Genomic DNA, 18,444 nt, shown 5'->3' with positions numbered 1-18,444 from the left:
TCGACTCCTTACAGGGTGCTACGGTGTTCACCAAGTTAGACCTACGCAATGCGTATCACCTGGTCCGGATCAGAGAGGGGGACGAGTGGTTGACGGGTTTCAATACACCGATGGGGCACTTCGAGTATCAGGTGATGCCGTTTGGACTGACCAATGCTCCAGCGGTATTCCAGAGTATGGTGAACGACGTCCTGAGAGATATGATCGGTCTCTTCGTGTTTGTTTACCTGGATGACATTCTGATCTTCTCGAAGGAACCTTCCGACCACGTCCAGCATGTCCGGCAGGTTCTGCAGCGATTGTTGGAGAATCGCCTGTTCGTGAAGGCCGAGAAGTGCGAGTTTCACGCCCACACAACATCCTTTCTCGGGTACATCATCTCCAGGGGAGAGATTAGGATGGACCAGGAGAAGGTTAGAGCGGTTCTGGAATGGGCCCAGCCCGGTACGAGATTGCAGCTCCAGAGATTTTTGGGGTTTGCGAATTTCTACCGCAGATTCATCCGGGATTACAGCCGTGTGGCCGCTCCATTAACTGCCTTGACTTCCAGCATCAGGACTTTCAAGTGGAATCCGGAGGCGGATCGAGCGTTTCTGGATTTGAAGAGGCGATTCACCAACGCACCGATTCTCTCTCAACCGGACACGGCCCGTCAGTTCGTTGTTGAAGTGGACGCGTCTGATGTGGGAGTTGGCGCCATCCTGTCGCAGCGATGCTCCACGGACAGTAAACTCCATCCCTGCGCCTACTACTCTCGTCGCCTTTCACCTGCGGAGAGGAATTACGATGTGGGTAACCGGGAGCTTCTCGCGGTGAAACTTGCCTTGGAGGAGTGGCGCCACTGGTTGGAGGGGGCGGAGCAACCGTTTATTGTCTGGACTGACCACAAGAATCTTGCTTACGTGCAATCGGCGAAACGTCTCAACTCCCGTCCAGGCCAGGTGGGCGTTGTTTTTCGGACGATTCAAGTTTGTCCTGACGTTCCGACCTGGGTCTAAGAACGGCAAGGCGGACGCCTTGTCCCGGATGTTCTCCAAGACGGAGGAGAGTGGGTCCAAGACCGAGACTATTCTCCCCCGGAACTGCGTCGTGGGAGCAGTCATGTGGAAGATTGAGGAGGAGGTGCTGGCGGCCCTTCGGACTCAGCCCGGTCCCGGTAACGGTCCACCCGGTCGGTTGTTTGTGCCTGAGTCGGTTCGTCCTGCTGTTCTCAAGTGGTCCCACGCCAGTAAGATGGCTTGTCACCCTGGCGTGGCTCGGACTATGGCGTTTCTTCGCAGACGTTTTTGGTGGCCTGCCATGGCCGAGGATACTCGGGGTTTTGTTGCTGCCTGTCCAGTGTGTGCGCAGAATAAGAGTACCAATCGGCCCAGCTCTGGACTACTTCACCCCCTTCCTATTCCCCGGCGTCCATGGTCGCATCTGGCCCTGGACTTCGTCACGGGGTTGCCCGCTTCTGAGGGGAACACGGTCGTTCTGACTATCGTGGACAGATTCAGCAAGTTCGTCCACTTTGTGCCGATTGCCAAGCTTCCCTCTGCCTCGGAGACGTCCGAGATCCTGGTTAGGGAGGTTTTCAGGGTCCACGGTTTGCCCAGTGATATCGTTTCCGACCGTGGCCCTCAGTTTACCTCTGCTGTCTGGAAGTCCTTCTGTTCGGCCATTGGAGCTACAGTCAGTCTCACATCTGGTTTTCACCCCCAATCCAATGGTCAGGCGGAGAGAGCCAACCAGAAGATGGAATCCACGCTACGCTGTCTGGTCTCTTCCAACCCCACCTCCTGGGCCTCTCAGTTGCCTTGGGTTGAGTATGCCCACAATACTCTCCCCTACATCTGCCACTGGGATGTCTCCCTTCCAGTGCCTGTATGGCTACCAACCTCCCCTGTTCCCTTCTCAGGAGAAGGAGCTCTCAGTGCCTTCTGTTCAGGCCCACATTCGTCGTTGCCACCGGACCTGGCATCGGGCCAGAAAGGCACTCCTTAGAGGTTCGGACCGGTATCAGCGCCAGGCGAATCGTCGCCGGATCCCCGCTCCCACCTATACCATCGGAGATAGGGTTTGGTTGGCCACACGGGATCTTCCGTTACGGACTGAGTCTAGGAAGTTATTACCGAAGTTCATTGGTCCGTTTGTGGTGGAGAAGGTGATCAATCCAGTGGCAGTTCGACTCAAACTACCGAGGACGCTCAGAGTCCATCCCACCTTTCATGTCTCCTGCCTCAAGCCTGTCCTCCTCAGTCCTCTGTTGCCTCCTCCGCCTCCTCCTCCTCCTCCTCGGATGATCGGAGGTGGTCCTGCCTACACGGTGCGGCGCATCATGGATTCCCGACGGCGGGGCCGGGGTTTCCAGTATCTCGTGGACTGGGAGGGATATGGTCCTGAGGAGAGGAGTTGGATTCCGCGGCGACAGGTCCTAGATCCGGATCTCATCAGGGACTTCTACCGCCTCCATCCTGGCGCTCCGGGAGTCCGCCCGGTGGCGTTCGGCCGGAGGGGGGGTACTGTAACGATCCCGGCGGTCTGAGTCGGGTCCTGTCTGGTGACGAGTGTTTCTGGTCGTAGCTCCTGTTTCCCGAGGGTTCGGGAACGCTCCGGGGAGCGCTCTTGTTTCCGCACCTGCTTCCCATCAGCAATCGGCACACCTGGGCCTAATCATCACCCTTCTTAGGGTCTGGCCCAACATCCAGTTCCTGCCGGATCGTTAGCCATGAACAGTATGTTTTGCCGGGCGTATCAGCCTCAGTACTAGAGTTAGTTTTTGTTGTTTTGTTGCACCCTGTTGACCTGCCTGGTACTTACCTCCGTTTTTGTTCTCCCCACAGTCACTCGTCCGGAACCTCTACCCAACCTCTGCCTGATGGTCGGCGGCTGCCGAGCCATCATCGGATCAACCACTGGACCCTCTACAACTCCTCCACGCCGCCGCTCTGTTCCCTGGATTATTTCCCTTCACCCTTGGTTCAGTAAATAAACACTCACCTTTTGACACCACTTACCTTGTCCTGGTCTGCTTCTGGGTTCTGGCTTAGTAAACCGTGACAGTTAGAGAAACAGAACCAGTGGGGGCAGATTGAACTGGTAGGCAATTTCCTCCCAAAGGATTCTTCAATTATCAAAAACATTAACCTTCTACTTTTCCCATTTTGGTGCAAAACAGGACTCCAAACAATCTCCTTTGAGGTTTTTGGGTGCAGAGTGGGACATTGATCGCACAGTATTGCGCAGCTTGCATGTAAAAGACCAGGTGTGTGACTGTTTATTGGGTTTTGGAGTAACTGCAATTTCTCCTATGGCAATTTCACCCTCAAATAGGCTTCCGTTTCAAACCACCGTTATTTCTGCCGATTGCCGTCAATTTCCTCTCCCTTGTGCACTCTCACATTTTGTGTGGTTGAAAGAATGAAAACAGACCACAGTTTTTCCCTGGCTATTGTTTGTGATCCTTTCTAGACCTTATTCTTGGTGTATCACGACATTATAGAGCCATCGTTTGAGAAATACTGGTAGATACTGTAGAGAAATGTACATATTCCAATGAAATGCGGTCTGTTATTTGTTTCACATACCTTTCATAGTGTAGATCAAAAGCCTTTTTCAAAGGATCACAGGTTTTTGTTTCAGACTAATCACTTCTATTGCATTTTGTTCAAAAGCTCTGCTCATCAGATATGTAGAGGCCATTTGTGAAGCCATTGGTTGTGCCATGTCATTGAGAAAAGCAATGAAATTGAAATAGTTGTTGCTCTGCACTAGACAGTAAGATTCCTTTCAACATAGTCCTAATTCCTTTCCAACATAACTGTATGAAAGTCTAACTGACGCATGCACGCACACACACACACACCAAATTGCTGCCCTGTCTCTCTGTCTCTAGCTATGTACCTGTCTAACCCATAAATGAGTGCTCATTTCTAGACCAACCGCAGGCCATGGCCCACAGTAAGTAGGTAGATACTGTGGCAACCATCCCTGCACCCATGGCAACCTGAGCCTGTCACCCTAAGAGAGAGAGAGAGAGAGAGAGAGAGAGAGAGAGAGAGAGAGAGAGAGAGAGAGAGAGAGAGAGAGAGAGAGAGAGAGAGAGAGAGAGAGAGAGAGAGAGAGAGAGCTTATTCTTCTCTCTCTAACTTAACTGACAAATACGCTTTGTAACTGCAGAAATTAAGGTCAAGCAATGTTTGTGTGGTTATGATAGATTAAAGCCACAGTAAGTGTAACTCATAACTCACTCCTGTCAAGCTTCAAATAGGGGGGTTCAGCGAGCAGAGCTAGTGTGCCGCAGCGCAGAGGTAGTGTAATTGCTCTATCTCCCATCAAAGCACAATGTGAGGTGCCACATAGGGAAGGGAGGAGGGTGAGAGAGAACTACTGAAAAATAAATAGATATTTATTTATATCCCTTTTATACCAAGATAAAAACCTGACTACTTTACCATGCCGTCTTCTTTTCACCGCCTTTTCTTTATATCTGAAAGGTGAAGCCGGTAACAAAGCAACTACTTTTATTTCCGCCAAGGGAGATATTCATGATAGCAGTTTTATGTTTAAAAGTCCCGCCAATGCCTCAGTATAAATCGTTGCCTTTCATCATACCGGCTTTGGCATGCATTAAATCATGAGCATTCTATTGTTGTCTGACATCAAACTTGCCCTTGTCGTAATGAAAAAGTATAAACACAAAAACGACAGTCTGCATGACATCGCAGCAGCCTGGTCAAAATAGCAACGTTACCTGCTCTATTTTTTGCATTAAAAAAAACATCAGTTTAAACATGTATTTAGGATATGTCATCCAGCAAACCAGGCTACTAAAAGCAACTTTGTATACAATGTTTTGGTTTGTTGCTAGCCTGTTAGCTAGGACAATTACAGTTTTTCTCAGTCGCTTTGGTGCATTTCTTAGATCAAAAGTGCAATTCTTGATACTACTTGTACAAATTCCAAATCATCTAGTCACTTGTGCACATCATTAAAGCAATTTCTTATTCCTTTGAACAAATTGCAATTGCTTTTGTACATATTGCAATTGATAATGTACAAGTGTCAGCTTTTTTCCACATTTTCAATTGCTCATGTCATGTTGATCAAAATATAGTAGATGGTTCTCTGTTGAATAGTCTTACCCCTCAAAACATCTAGGCATTAGTTCCTTGCATAAGCCATTACATGCAAAATTGTTGAACTATTTGTCATAAACTGTCAAGCATAGTTTTACACATTTCTATTAGACCTTTTGTACAAAAACGTAAATTGCTGAATCGTGCAGGTGAAATTAACCCTCACTCATGAAGGAATGTAAAGTGTTAGTTCAACCAACAATCAACCAGTTGTCTAAATTGCTCAAAGGTGCATCTCATGAAGAATCAATTGGCAAGCATATATAGACAGACCACAACACAGAGTTGCAATTTTCCAATAATGGATGGACCAGGAAACGAACAGGGTCAACAGCCAAGAGGAGGAAGAAGAGGAGCAAGGATGCGTGGTGGAAGGCAAAACAGAGGAAGAGGCAGAAGAGGACATAGGCGCATATCTGATGACATAAGGGCCACTATTGTAGACCATGTTGTCAATCATGGCCTTACAATGGCTGAGGCGGGTCGAAGGGTGCAGCCGAATATTGGGAGATCAACCGTGTCCTCAATAGTACAAACGTTTCGAAGAGAGAACAGGTATGTCCACCAATGTACAGTGCACTGTTACTGTATATAAGCAGTATACTGTATACTTCCTACAATGCTTCATATTACAGTAGTCCACTTGTATTTCACAGCATACAGAAATATACTCTATACAGATACATACTGCACCTTACATGCACCCACCTGTATGTTTTACAGTAAAATGTGTGTTCGCATAGTTTTTGTCTATGTGAAAGTGTGCGATGCATCACTGCATTTTTCCACACATAGGACTGCAAGATTACCTCAAACCGGTGGCAGAGGACGCCTTTTCACACCTCAACAGGAGGAGGCTATTTGCACCATGGTCCGAGCAAACAATGCCATGAGACTCAGGGAAATACAAAGGACCATTATAGAAGACAACGATGTCTTTGAAAACATCCATACGGTTAGCATCTCAACCATCGACAGGGTGCTGCATAGAAACCAGATGAGTATGAAACAGCTGTACCGTGTACCATTCCAAAGGAATGAGGACAGAGTTAAGGAGCTACGGTACCAGTATGTACAGGTAAAACATATATCTATGTAACTACTTTACAGCAACATTTTATAGTGTTACATAGTACAGTAAGCATAAACTGCACACATTTCCATTGCTGTGGAAGGAACATGCAATATATGTACATTTTATGTCACTCTTCCTTACCAAAACAAATTCAACTGTGTGTTCTGGGATATAGCGTATAATGGAGTTGGAATCAAGTGAACCCTCTCACAACTTTGTATACGTGGATGAGGCTGGCTTCAACCTGACCAAATGCAGAAGGCGGGGTTGGAATATCATCGGTCACAGAGCTACTGTGGATTTGCCAGGCCAACGGGGAGGAAATATCACCATGTGTGCTGCTATTTCGGAGCATGGTGTCCTAACCCATATCCCCCCTTTTAGGGCCATACAACACCCAGCATCTACTCAACTTTTTTAGAGACTCTCTACAGGGCTCTCATCCCTGATGATGAGAGGGGTCTGTTTAGAGAGGATTTGCCAAAGTATGTGGTCATTTGTGATAATGTGAGTTTCCATCGATCAAACATCATAAGGCAATGGTTTGTGACCCACCCGAGGATGCTCATAGAATTCCTCCCACCTTATTCACCATTCCTTAACCCAATTGAGGAGTTCTTTTCAGCATGGAGGTGGAAGGTGTACGATCGTCAGCCACACACACAGATGACCCTGCTGGCTGCAATGGATGCAGCATGTGAGGACACCACAGTAGACGCCTGCAGAGGATGGATAAGGCATTCCAAAAGATTCTTTCCACGTTGCATTGGAAGGGAAAATATCCGGTGTGATGTGGATGAGAATATGTGGGCTGACAGACAGGAACGTCTGGATGTGTAGAGACAGCACTAGAACAGTGCTGTGGGCAAAGTTGTGCCTTAGGGGTGGTTTCCTGTGTTTCTTTCTAATTTAGTTTTTTTTCCTTTGTGCCCCTTGGGTTGTCCAGTCTCTTTCAATCAATAACCCACATACAGTAATATGTAAATAGTACTGTTGAAATTGATATATGCCATAGAAGTGCAGCCTTGTGCATTTTCAATACAGTAACTGTGTCACGAGTTGCTAAGCCAGAACCCAGAAGCAGACCAGGACAAGGTAAGTTGAAACGAAGGTGAGTGTTTATTACAAATTCAAGAGTGATGCTGAATAATCCAGGGAACAGAGCGGGCGGCGTTGATTAGTTGTTGGGGGTGCAGTGGTTGATCCCATCCTGGGTCGGCAGCCGCCGACCACCAGGCAGAGGTTGGATGAAGGTTCCGGACGGGTGACTGCAGATGGAACAAAACGGGGGTAAGTAAGCAACAAACCAACAAGGTGCAAAAACAACAAAACTAACGCTAGGCTCTAAGACTGATACTCTGGTAAACCTACTGTTCATGGCTACCGATCCGGCAGGGACTGGATGTTAGGCCAGAGCCTAAGAAGGGTGATGATCAGGACCAGGTGTGCAGATTGCTGATGGGATGCAGGTGCGGAAATCAAGAGAGCTCCCCGGAGCGTTCCCGAACCCTCGGGAAACTGGAGATCACGAACAGAAAAACTAGTCACCAGACAGGACCCGACTCAGACTGCCGGGATCGTTACAGTACCCCCTCCGACGAACGCCACCGGGCGGACTCCCCGGAGCGCCAGGATGGAGGCGGTAGAAGTCACTGATGAGGTCAGCATCTAGGACCTGTCGCCGCGGAATCCAACTCCTCTCTTCAGGACCATACCCCTCCCAGTCCACGAGATACTGGAAACCCCGGCCCCGCCGTCTGGAATCCATGATGCGACGCACCGTGTAGGCAGGACCACCTCCGATCATCCGAGGAGGAGGAGGAGGAGGCGGAGGAGGCAACAGAGGACTGAGGAAAACAGGCTTGAGGCAGGAGACATGAAAGGTGGGATGGACTCTGAGCGTCCTCGGGAGTTTGAGTCGAACTGCCACCGGATTGATCACCTTCTCCACCACAAACGGACCAATGAACTTCGGTAACAACTTCCTAGACTCAGTCCGTAACGGAAGATCCCGTGTGGCCAACCAGACCCTATCTCCGATGGAATAGGTGGGAGCGGGGATCCGGCGACGATTCGCCTGGAGCTGATACCGGTCCGAAACTCTAAGGAGTGCCTTTCTGGCCCGATGCCAGGTCCGGTGGCAACGACGAATATGGGCCTGAACAGAAGGCACTGAGAGCTCCCTCTCCCGAGAAGGGAACAGGGGAGGTTGGTAGCCATACAGGCACTGGAAGGGAGACATCCCAGTGGCAGATGTAGGGAGAGTATTGTGGGCATACTCAACCCAAGGCAACTGAGAGACCCAGGAGGTGGGGTTGGAAGAGACCAGGCAGCGTAGCGTGGATTCCATCTTCTGGTTGGCTCTCTCCGCCTGACCATTGGATTGGGGGTGAAAACCAGATGTGAGACTGACTGTAGCTCCAATGGCCAAACAGAAGGACTTCCAGACAGCAGAGGTAAACTGAGGGCCACGGTCGGAAACGATATCACTGGGCAAACCGTGGACCCTGAAAACCTCCCTAACCAGGATCTCGGACGTCTCCGAGGCAGAGGGAAGCTTGGCAATTGGCACAAAGTGGGCGAACTTGCTGAATCTGTCCACGATAGTCAGAACGACCGTGTTCCCCTCAGAAGCGGGCAACCCAGTGACGAAGTCCAGGGCCAGATGCGACCATGGTCGCCGGGGAATAGGAAGGGGGTGAAGTAGTCCAGAGCTGGGCCGATTGGTACTCTTATTCTGCGCACACACTGGACAGGCAGCAACAAAACCCCGAGTATCCTCGGCCATGGCAGGCCACCAAAACGTCTGCGAAGAAACGCCATTGTCCGAGCCACGCCAGGGTGACAAGCCATCTTGCTGGCGTGGGACCATTTGAGGACAGCAGGACGAACCGACTCAGGCACAAACAACCGACCGGGTGGACCGTTACCGGGACCGGGCTGAGTCCGAAGGGCCGCCAGCACCTCCTCCTCAATCTTCCACATAACTGCTCCCACGACGCAGTTCCGGGGGAGAATTGTCTCGGTCTTGGACCCACTCTCCTCCGTCTTGGAGAACATCCGGGACAAGGCGTCCGCCTTGCCGTTCTTAGATCCAGGTCGGAACGTCAGGGAAAACTTGAATCGTCCGAAAAACAACGCCCACCTGGCCTGACGGGAGTTGAGACGTTTAGCCGATTGCACGTAAGCAAGATTCTTGTGGTCAGTCCAGACAATAAACGGTTGCTCCGCCCCCTCCAACCAGTGGCGCCACTCCTCCAAGGCAAGTTTCACCGCGAGAAGCTCCCGGTTACCCACATCGTAATTCCTCTCCGCAGGCGAAAGGCGACGAGAGTAGTAGGCGCAGGGATGGAGTTTACTGTCCGTGGAGCATCGCTGCGACAGGATGGCGCCAACTCCCACATCAGACGCGTCCACTTCAACGACGAACTGACGGGCCGTGTCCGGTTGAGAGAGAATCGGTGCGTTGGTGAATCGCCTCTTCAAATCCAGAAACGCTCGATCCGCCTCCGGATTCCACTTGAAGGTCCTGATACTGGAAGTCAAGGCAGTTAACGGAGCGGCCACACGGCTGTAATCCCGGATGAATCTGCGGTAGAAATTCGCAAACCCCAAAAATCTCTGGAGCTGCAATCTCGTACCGGGCTGGGCCCATTCCAGAACCGCTCTAACCTTCTCCTGGTCCATCCTAATCTCTCCCCTGGAGATGATGTACCCGAGAAAGGATGTCGTGTGGGCGTGAAACTCGCACTTCTCGGCCTTCACGAACAGGCGATTCTCCAACAATCGCTGCAGAACCTGCCGGACATGCTGGACGTGGTCGGAAGGTTCCCTTCGAGAAGATCAGAATGTCATCCAGGTAAACAAACACAAAGAGACCGATCATATCTCTCAGGACGTCGTTCACCATACTCTGGAATACCGCTGGAGCATTGGTCAGTCCAAACGGCATCACCTGATACTCGAAGTGACCCATCGGTGTATTGAAACCCGTCAACCACTCGTCCCCCTCTCTGATCCGGACCATGTGATACGCATTGCGTAGGTCTAGCTTGGTGAACACCGTAGCACCCTGTAAGGAGTCGAAGGCAGAACTCATCAAGGGCAGGGGATACTTGTTCTTGACCGTGATGTCATTCAACCCCCGATAATCAATACACGGTCGAAGAGAGCCATCCTTCTTACCCACAAAGAAGAATCCTGCCCCCAGGGGTGATGACGAGGGACGAACGAGACCAGCAGCTAGGGACTCCTTGATGTAGGTCTCCAAAGCCTCACGTTCAGGTCGGGAGATACTGTATAACCTTCCCTTGGGGTAGACAGCTCCAGGGAACAGGTTGATGGCACAATCATATGGTCGGTGGGGAGGGAGTGACAGAGCCTTCTGCTTACTGAAAACTTCCCCCAAATCGTGATATGTCTCGGGAACCAGGGACAAATCTGGGGGTTTAGCCTCAATCACCTGACTGGGAACCGAATGGGGCAGGCAGTCTTGAGACAGTTAGCATGACAATCAAGGCTCCAACTCGTTACCTTGCCCGTCACCCAATCGAACGTGGGATTGTGTTCCTTCAGCCAGGGGTATCCAAGGACCAGAGGAACATGGGAAGACGGCAGAATGAAGAATGAAATCATCTCAGAATGATTCCCCGACAACCGCATCTTAACCGGTTCGGTCCTCATCGTGATATCGTGCCAGACTACTGCCGTTCAGAGTGGTCGCTTCAATGGCTTCCGGCAATTGCTCCTTGGAAAGCCCCAGCTGTTCCACCAACTCGGCATCAAGAAAGCTTCCATCGGCACCTGAATCGATAAAAGCGTTAATCGCTAAGCTCTGATTCCTGTTCACAAGGGTAGCCGGGAAACGGGGTCTGACAGAGGTACTGAGAGGTTGAAACTGGCTCGCTAAAAGTCCTCCCAACTTTAGCGAGCCGGGCAGTTTGACGACCGCCGGGAACAAGTGGAGATGTAATGTCCCGAGCTACCACAGTAGAGGCAGCAGTTGGTCTTACGTCTATGTTGACGCTCCTCCTTGGTTAACCCGTGCCGCCCCCACTTGCATGGGTTCAGAATCGGGAGAGAGGACCTCTCCACTAATCCTTTGTGGTGGAGAATGATCGACGTGTTCTGGTCCACCACCCGACCCGACTGGGAACTGAGAAGCTGATCGATTGGACGGACCCCCATTGCTTCTCCCTCCTTCGCTCCTCGGACTCGATTATCCACCCGAATAGACAAGGCTACCAAGCTGTCCAGGTCACTAGGCTCCGGATAGGAGATCAACTCATCCTTGAGCTGCTCCGACAGACCCTGGTAAAAGGCCGCTTGCAGAGACTCCTCGTTCCACCCACTCTCCACAGCCAACGTCTTGAACTCGATCACGAAGTCGGCCACGCTGCGAGTTCCTTGGTGAAGCGAAAACAGGCGCCTAGCTGCGTCCCTCCCTCGGACGGAATGGTCGAAGAGCTTCCTCATCTCGGCCGTGAACCCCTGGTATGAAGCCATGCAGGGGTCTTGTCGTTCCCAAACGGCTGAAGCCCACTCCAGCGCTCGACCACGCAGCAACGCAATCACAAAGGCTATCCTAGCCTTGTCTGTGGCATAAGAGTAGGGCTGTAGATCGAACACTAATCCACACTGCATAAGGAAGGAACGGCATCTTCCCAGCTCCCCCTCATATTTATCCGGCGTCGGAACCTTGGGCTCACGGAAGGACACAGCTCCAGAAGCGGCAGGCGAGATGGGTGAAACCGGTAGTGGATCCTCCACCGGAAACTTGCGTTGGTTCTGGACCTCCGTCAGACCGGTAGAAAGGTTCCGAACTGACAACGCGATCTCCTGTAGTACCGTGCTATGATGGCCCAACATCTTCTCCTGATGGGTAATGGCATGGCGAACAGAGTCCAGGTCCGCTGGGTTCATTACTGGCCGGATCGTTCTGTCACGAGTTGCTAAGCCAGAACCCAGAAGCAGACCAGGACAAGGTAAGTTGAAACGAAGGTGAGTGTTTATTACAAATTCAAGAGTGATGCTGAATAATCCAGGGAACAGAGCGGGCGGCGTTGATTAGTTGTTGGGGGTGCAGTGGTTGATCCCATCCTGGGTCGGCAGCCGCCGACCACCAGGCAGAGGTTGGATGAAGGTTCCGGACGGGTGACTGCAGATGGAACAAAACGGGGGTAAGTAAGCAACAAACCAACAAGGTGCAAAAACAACAAAACTAACGCTAGGCTCTAAGACTGATACTCTGGTAAACCTACTGTTCATGGCTAACGATCCGGCAGGGACTGGATGTTAGGCCAGAGCCTAAGAAGGGTGATGATCAGGACCAGGTGTGCAGATTGCTGATGGGATGCAGGTGCGGAAATCAAGAGAGCTCCCCGGAGCGTTCCCGAACCCTCGGGAAACTGGAGATCACGAACAGAAAAACTAGTCACCAGACAGGACCCGACTCAGACTGCCGGGATCGTTACAAACTGTTATCCAAACTGTAGCCTAAGTTTACATCAGGTAATACTGTCAAAGTACACAGTTCCATTGACAACATGCCTAAACATTTTGACAACCTTGTTCGTGAACAATGACTCAATGACTTATCATTCTGATGACACTGACATGATCATTGGCATGAATATTTACTTTTGAGAGATGTACTAAGGATTTTTAGTGACTGACTAGCTTTAGAAACATATCTATTGTATATTGCAGTTTGTACAAATTGTTCTGAGAAATGCACTTATTATTTTGCACATGTTAGGGATGATGTGAAAAATGCACCAAAGCGACTGAGAAAAACTGTAACACATTACACGGTAATTACTTAATAAATATTTACAAGTATAATGAGATAAAAATGGCTAACTTACTGTTTTGAATGTGAAGAACTGAAAGCAGTGCATTCATTCTGTCAGAGGAATGTAGAACTTGGTGAAGCAAAGGGAAATTCTAAACTGATCTGGGAGAATCTAAAAAAGTTAACAGGGAAAGACCATAGTAACACTGCAAAAAGACTAGAAATCATGGTGAATAACAATCTAACACAGGATGCAGTCGAAATAGCAATGGCCTTCAATTCCTACTTTATTGACTCTGTCAGGGTACTGACACAGAACCCCTCCACTGGTTTCTTGGGCTCAGTGCTAGTAAATGATGCTCAACCTGTCTTCATCATAAGGGAGGTTTCTGAGTCAAAGGTAGACAAGGTGATTAGCTCACTAAAGAACTCTAAAGCCAAAGATGTGTTTGGGATGGACTCTACCTTTCTTAAAAACTACAAAGAGTCACTCATTGGCCCCATTACTAAGGTCACCAACACATCTATTGGTCTCGGGGTGTTTCCAAGGGTATGGAAGTCGGCCATAATAACGGCCATCTTTAAATCAGGCGACCCTGCTGACGTGAGTAACTACAGGCCCATTAGTATACTACCTGTGGTGTCAAAGGTTGTTGAAAAGTGTGTAGCAGAACAACTGATTGCCCACCTCAACAACAGCCCCTTCACATTACATTCCATGCAGTTTGGCTTCAGAGCGAAACACTCCACAGAAATGGCCAACTGCTTTTTTCTGGAAAATGTGAAGTCCAAGATGGACAAAGGGGGCGTTGTTGGGGCTGTGTTTCTGGACCTAAGGAAGGCTTTTGATACTGTTAACCATGAGATTCTCATCACAAAATTGTCCAAGTTCAACTTTTCCCCCGATGCCTTGAGATGGATGAAATCATACCTTGAAGGCAGAACTCAGTGTGTCAGAGTGAGCAATGAGCTATCGCCCACTCTTAGCTATGATGTGGGTGTGCCCCAAGGGTCAATACTGGGGCCCCTCCTGTTCAGCCTGTACATTAATGATCTGCCTTCTGTCTGTACTGGGTCTGAAGTTCAAATGTATGCAGATGATACAGTGATATATGTGCATGCAAAGAGCAAACAACAAGCTGCACAAGAACTCACTACTGTAATGGTCCAGGTTACAAAGTGGCTCAGTGACTCGTGTTTGCATCTCAATGTGAAAAAAAACTGTTTGCATGTTCTTCACAAAGAGGGCAACAGATGCTACTGAGCCAGAAGTCTATGTGTCAGGGGAGAAGCTCCAGGGGGTATCTGATTTTAAGTACCTTGGCATCATACTTGATTCCAACCTCTCTTTTAAAAAAGCATGTGAAAAAGGTAATTCAAATAACCAAATTCAACCTAGCTAATTTCCGATTTATACGAAATTGTTTGACTACAGAGGTAGCAAAACTGTACTTCAAATCTATGATACTCCCCCACTTAACATACTGCTTGACTAGTTGGGCCCAAGCTTGCTGTACAACAGTAAGACCTATTCAGTCTGTCTACAAACAGGCTCTCAAAGTGCTTGATAGGAAGCCCAATAGCCATCATCACTGTCACATCCTTAGAAAGCATGAGCTCCTGAGTTGGGAAAATCTTGTGCAATACACCGATGCATGTCTTGTATTCAAGATCCTAAATGGCTTGGCTCCCCCTCCACTCAGTATTTTTGTTAAACAGAAAACCCAAACATATGGCAGCAGATCCACAAGGTCTGCCATGAGAGGTGACTGTGTAGTTCCCCTAAGGAAAAGCACCTTTAGTAAATCTGCTTTTTCTGTGAGAGCTTCCCATGTCTGGAATACACTGCCATCAGACACACACAACTGCACCACATATCACACTTTCACAAAATGCTTGAAGACATGGCTAAAGGTCAATCAGATTTGTGAACATGGTCCCTAGCTGTGTGTTGCCGCTTTCCATGTCTGTTGTCTGTAACTTGTGAGGTGTGGAAACATTTTGTTGCTTTTATGAATTTTGTCTTGCTGCTTTTTGTTCTATGTTGCTCGGTCTGTATGCTACGTCTTGCTTGTCCTATGTTGCTATGTCTGTATGCTATGTCTTGTTCTATGTTGTTATTGTCCATATTGTAATTGTTTTTAATAACCTGCCCAGGGACTGCGGTTGAAAATTAGCCGGCTGGCTAAAACCGGCACTTTTACTGAAACGTTGATTAATGTGCACTGTCCCTGTAAAAATAAACTCAAACTCAAACTCAAACTCAATCAGGTTACCATGACAATGGTCCCAACAACAGGGTCAAAGTTATAGATAGATAGATAGATAGATAGATAGATAGATAGATAGATAGATAGATAGATAGATAGATAGATAGATAGATAGATAGATAGATAGATAGATAGATAGATAGATAGATAGATAGATAGATAGATAGATAGATAGATAGATAGATAGATAGATAGATAGATTCAAATCATTGAGGATGACACAAAACATATTTCCATTGTGGTCCTCTTAAATAAATGGTTAAGAAAATGTATAAACATATACATAGTAGGCCTAGGCTACACAGTAGACCTTGGGTTACACATACAGTGGTGCCTTCAGAAAGTATTCATACCCCTTGACGTCCACATTTTGTTGTGTTACAGCTTGAATTCAAAATAGTTTTTTCTCACCCATCTACACACAATTTCCCATAATGAAAAAGTGAAAACATGTTTTTAGAATTTTTTGCACATTTATTGAATACAGAAATGTAACATTTACATAAGGGATGAACCAAAATGTACAAAATGGTTACCTGGAGGGAAATGGGGGAGGGTCATGCTTTTTCAAATTCAGTCAAGTGGAGGGTTTAGTTTTTTTTTTTTATGTAGTCCAGGGGAGGGTTATGTAATTTGTAATTGATTACATTTCTGTATTTTTCTGTGTTTTAGAATTAGTTGCTTATTAGGCTATACAGTGCCTTGAAAAAGTATTCATCCCCCTTGGCGGTTTTCCTATTTTGTTGCATTACAACCTGTAATTTAAATGGATTTTTATTTGGATTTCATGTAATGGACATACACAAAATAGTCCAAATTGGTGTGAAGTGAAATGAAAAAAATTCATAACGGAAAAGTGGTGCGTGCATATGTATTCACCCACTTTGCTATGAAGCCCAACAATAAGATCTGGTGCAACCAATTACCTTCAGAAGTCACATAATTAGTCAAATAAAGTCTACTTGTGTGCAATCTAAGTATCACATGATCTGAAACATGATCTCAGTATATATACACCTGTTCTGAAAGGCCACAGAGTCTGCAACACCACAAAAGTATTCACCCCCCTTGGCATTTTTCCTATTTTGTTGCCTTACAACCTGGAATTAAAATGGATTTCTTGGGGGTTTGTATCATTTGATTTACACAACATGCCTACTACTTTGAAGATGCAAAATATTTTTTATTGTGAAAAAAACAAGAAATAAGACCAAAAAAAAACAGAAAACTTGAGCGTGCATAACTATTTACCCCCCCCAAAGTCAATACTTTGTAGAGCCACTTTTTGCAGCAATTACAGCTGCAAGTCTCTTGGGGTATGTCTCTATAAGTGTCACGCCCTGGCTCTGGGGACTCTGAAATGTTGAGCCAGGGTGTGTAGTTTCTGTGTTTTTATTTTCTATGTTGATGTTCTAGATCGTTTAGATCTATGTTGGCCAGGGTGGTTCCCAATCAGAGGCAGCTGTATCTCGTTGTCTCTGATTGGGGACCATACTTAGGCAGCCTGTTTGGCACTAGTCAGTGTGGGATCTTGTTCCGTTAAGGTTTGTTTTGTGTAACCTAGGACTTCACGTTTTGTTTGTTTGTTGTTTTGTCGTGAGTTTAGTACTTAATAAAATGTACGCTTATCACGCTGCGCCATGGTCCGTATCTTCAGTAAACGATCGTGACAATAAGCTTGGCACATCTAGCCACTGGGATTTTTGCCCATTCTTCAAGGCAAAACCGCTCCAGTTCCTTAAACTTGGATGGGTTCCGCTGGTGTACAGCAATCTTTAAGTGATACCACAGATTCTCAATTGGATTGAGGTCTGGGCTTTGACTAGGCCATTCCAAGACATTTAAATGTTTCTCCTTAAACCACTCAAGTGTTGCTTTAGCAGTATGCTTAGGGTCATTGTCCTGCTGGAAGTGGAACCTCTGTCCCAGTCTCAAATCTCTGGAAGACTGAAACAGGTTTCCCTCAATAATTTCCCTGTATTTAGTGCCATCCATCATTCCTTCAATTCTGGCCAGTTTTCCAGTCCCTGCCGATGAAAAACATCCCCACAGCATGATGCTGCCACCACCATGCTTCACTGTGGGGATGGTGTTCTCGGGGTGATGAGAGGTGTTGGGTTTGCGCCAGACATAGCGTTTTCCTTAATGGCCAAAAAGCTCAATTGTTGTCTCATCTGGCCAGAGTACCTTCTTCCATATGTTTGGGGAGTCACCCACATGGCTTATTTTCTTCTTTAAGCAATGGCTTTTTTTCTGGCCACTCTTCCGTAAAGCCTTAGCTCTGTGGAGTGTACAGTTTAAAGTGGTCCCATGGACAGATACTCCAATCTCTGCTGTGGAGTTTCGCTGCTCCTTCAGGGTTATCTTTGGTCTCTTCGTTGTCACTCTGATTAATGCCTTCCTTGCCTGGTCCGTGAGTTTTGGTGGGCGGCCTTCTCTTGGCAGTTTTTTTGTGGTGCCATATTCCTTCCATTTTTTTTATAATGGATTAATTGGTGCTCCATGGATGTTCAAAGTGTCTGATATTTTTTATAACCCAACCCTGATCTGTACTTCTCCACAACTTTGTCCCTGACCTGTTTGGAAAGCTCGTTGGTCTTCATGGTGCCATTTGCTTGGTGGTGCCCCTTTCTTAGTGGTGTTGCAAACTCTGAGGCCTTTCAGAACAGGTGTATATATACTGAGATCATGTGACACTTAGATTGCACACAGGTGGACTTTATTTCACAAATTATATGACTTCTGAAGGTAATTGGTTGCGCCAGATCTTATTTAGGGGCTTCATAGCAAAGGTGGTGAATACATATGCACGCACCACTTTTCCATTATTTATTTTTTGGAATTTTTTGAAACAAGTTATTTGTTTCATTTCACTTCACCAATTTGGACTATTTTGTGTATGTCCATTACATGAAATCCAAATAAATATCCATTTAAATTACAGGTTGTAATGCAACAAAATAGGAAAAATGCCAAGTGGGATGAATACTTTTGCAAGGCACTGTACATGATTAATTAATCAACACTTAAAGGTTGATTTTCTGCATATTCAGCTGCTCTCTGATTGCCCAATGTTTCAGAAGCAGCCAGTACTGTGCCTTTAATGCTGATGCTGCTGTAGCCTGGCTATAGCGGCTGGCGCTTTCTCTTGCCTCAGTCGGGGGTTGTAAATATTGACCGGACATC

The sequence above is a fragment of the Coregonus clupeaformis genome, chromosome 24, assembly GCF_020615455.1.
Source record: "Coregonus clupeaformis isolate EN_2021a chromosome 24, ASM2061545v1, whole genome shotgun sequence".
NCBI lineage: Eukaryota > Metazoa > Chordata > Actinopteri > Salmoniformes > Salmonidae > Coregonus > Coregonus clupeaformis.
Note: the sequence above shows the minus strand (reverse complement) of the source record.